The following is a 3,275-nucleotide window of genomic DNA, read 5'->3' as shown; positions in this document are numbered from 1 at the left end:
GGCCGAGCGCCGGGTGCCGAGCGCTCCACCTGTCGCAGGTGGCGGCTGGGCGGGGCCTCCCTGGCTCCGCCCCCCGAGCCCCGCAGAGCGCCCGGCGCGCCCAGACCGCGCCGCTTCCTCCCGCCCCGCTCCCGCTGCCGGGTGGGCGCCCGCCGGGCGCCCGCCCCACACCCCGCCCCAAGCCGGGCCAGATGCCGCCCGCTTCAACAGTCTTCTTGATGTTTTACTGAATCGCGTTTTATCGCGTGTTTGTTTTGTAATAAACATAAAACACATTAACGTGACTGTAGGAAGTTGAGTGCTGTTCATTGAGCACTTACTAAGTGCCAGTTTTGCTGAGCGCTTTACAAGCATCCCATCATGTAATACCCCAACAACTCTTTTTGACAGGCAACTTTAACTAAGTAGCTTGAAGCTAGATTCTGGTGTCAGGCTGTCTGAGATTAAATCCCATTTAGCTGTTTATTGGCTGAGGACCTTCCAGGGTCTCACTTGTAAAACGGGAGTTATGTGGCAACTACGTCACCGATTTGTGCTGAGCATTAAATGAGTTAAAACACAAAACAGCATCTTAAGCGCAGACGGTGGTTGCAATTGCTAAGCGCCTGCTAATAGTACAAGCAAAGTGCTACTATGATCCCCATTTTTATGGAGGTTAAGGATCTTGCCCCAGGGCTCACAGTTATTATTTTGGTAGCAATATGACTGGAACTCAGGCAGTTGGACTTGTGGTCAATATGATTAATATTTTCTAAATTGCATACCAAGGCCCATCTGTATTAGGCTGATTTCCCCAAAGTCGTTATATCCAAGTTCTCTTAATTTGAAAAAAAAAAAATGTTTAACTAGTATTGAAAAAAGCAATGCATCTTAACTGAAGGAAATAGAATGTGCAAATAAGCACCTGGATGAAAAATCCATCCCTAGAAGGAACTACTGCTAATAATACCTGAGCTATCTTGAAGGTTTTTTCCTTAGGATTTGATAAAGGAATTTAAGGCCAAATTGAACCCTCTGCACGGGATACAGACAGATTTTCCTGGGCGTACAGGCAGAGTGCAACTTCCCAACCCCCAAATTCCACTTTAGGAGGTCTTGGCAGAGGACTGAGGAGAGAAATCAGCCAAAGGCAGAAGGGGCAGTCCTTAGGTGACAAGTGGTATTCTAAGTCCAGCAACTGAACGCTTGTAAGAACAAAATCCTAAAGAGGCACATCACTATATCCTGCTTCACACTGGGGCTCAGGCACTTTGACCCAGAGGCCCCTCTAAGCCACAGCTTTATGAAGAAAAGAGAATCCTTCCCTTCTGTCAGCCCCTGAGGCTTCAGCCCCAGAGCTGCACCACTTACAGTTTACAGCTATGGAAACTTGGTCAGATTATTTAGTGCTTCAGTTATCTCATCTCTAAAATGGGGGCGATAATAGTATCTATCCCTGAGGGCTGCTTCAAGAATTAAATGAGATATTATCTGCAGAGTGCTTAGCTTGCGTGTATGGCATGCCCTAGGGGTTAATGTTTTACTATGCATGTGAGGATCTGTAAATATACTTGTAGCAAGTTTTCGAAATGTAAATTTTGTGAGGTTGTTTGGCTAAAGGGGTGTAGTATTGCTGGCGTCAAAAGAAGTTTGTAGTGCATCTCAGTGGAAGGGTGAAGGCCTCATCATAGTATTTCTGGGATTATACTTCTGGGGATGGAGATAGAAATGGGCCACCATAGACATGGTGGTTAGAATTTTTTGTTGTTATTTGAAGGGCTAAAGGAGGGGAGGACTATTGAATCTTATGGTAAGAGCAAAGAAAACAGAAGGAGGTGATTTTGTCTGAAGGAAAGAAACTGGGGAGAGCAGCAGGAGGAAGAAGGGGTTGAGGCCCTTGGGGAAAGTGGGGCCCATTTGTTGGGTGTGGCCCTAGAGCTATGGTGGCCGTAGGAGGGCTGTAGGCAGGAAAGCAGAGACAGAATTCCCAGAAGTGCTCCCAGGCAGAGGGACTAGAGAGTACAAGGGGCTTAGGTGGGAATGAATTTACTTTTATAAAATTGGGATCATCTGTTCCACCTCTCAGGGGCTGAGCTGGACTGGAACTGGAGAATCAACCCCTTCCCTAATGCATATGAAGCCCTGCCCAACAACACTTGTCCCCAAGAAGCTTACTGCTACTGCTGCTGCTAAGTCGCTTCAGTCGTGTCCAACTCTGTGCAACCCCAGAGACGGCAGCCCACCAGGCTCCACCGTCCCTGGGACTTTCCAGGCAAGAACACTGGAGTGGGTTTCCATTTCCTTCTCCAATGCATGAAAGTGAAAAGTGAAAAGTGAAAATGAAGTCACTCAGTCGTGTCCGACTCTTAGCGACCCAATGGACTGCAGCCCACCAGGCTCCTCCATCCATGGGATTTTCCAGGCGAGAGTACTGGAGTGGGTTGCCATTGCCTTCTCCAAGAAGCCTAAGGATACTCATAATCCCCCAAACTTTATCAGACCACCTAATCACCTGAGATGGACAGGGAAGAGGAGTGGTTAAGCAGACAGGCTACCCAGGGAGATTCTCATTTACAAGTCTGGCCTGGACCCAGGAATCTGCGTTTGTGGTAGTTGTCCTGAGACTAGGATACAAATGAGCCCTCTGACCACTCCTAGAAACTGCCCTGAGGCTGTGGTGACCTATTGGCATGTGGTCTCCAACCAAGAAGGAGTGGAGACTAGCATCAAAGAAAGTGAAACAGAAAGGAAGAGAGAGGGGGAGAGAAAGTAGGAAACATTGCTCTTAGTAAGGGTGTTTAGGTTGTTTCAGTGACATATGCATGTACAGGTGTGAGCCCTGGAGACTGAATATATTTTTCTGAGAGTCATGATCAAAAAAGTTTGAAAGCTGCCTCTCTAAGGTGACCTTTGGAGCCTTGGTGGGAGTACGGGGGAGGGGAGTGCTGAACTTGAACTTTAGGGCTTGCAGAGGCAGGACAGGGTGAGCTAGGGACAGAGAAGAATGTAACCTTTGTTACATTTTAGTCATTTAACAGATTTATGGAGCACCTTCCTATGTGTCAGGCTGTGTTTAAGACACTGAGGATACAACTGTAAAGAAGAACAAAGTCTACTCTCCCAGACAAGTAAAACAAATGGGTATGTAATATAATGTTGGTAAGTGATAAGAGGGACGAAAATGACTCACAAATCACAGGAAAGAAGGCTTGATGGAGGTGCTGATACAGAAAGGATGCAGGAGGAGGTCTGGAACTGTGTCCTAGATAAAGATAGCAAGCAAACTGAGAGTATCT

This window comes from Budorcas taxicolor, chromosome 8, assembly GCF_023091745.1.
Source record: "Budorcas taxicolor isolate Tak-1 chromosome 8, Takin1.1, whole genome shotgun sequence".
NCBI classification, from domain to species: Eukaryota; Metazoa; Chordata; class Mammalia; order Artiodactyla; family Bovidae; genus Budorcas; species Budorcas taxicolor.
The sequence above is the reverse complement of the archived record's forward strand: the minus strand, read 5'-3'. Positions refer to the sequence as shown.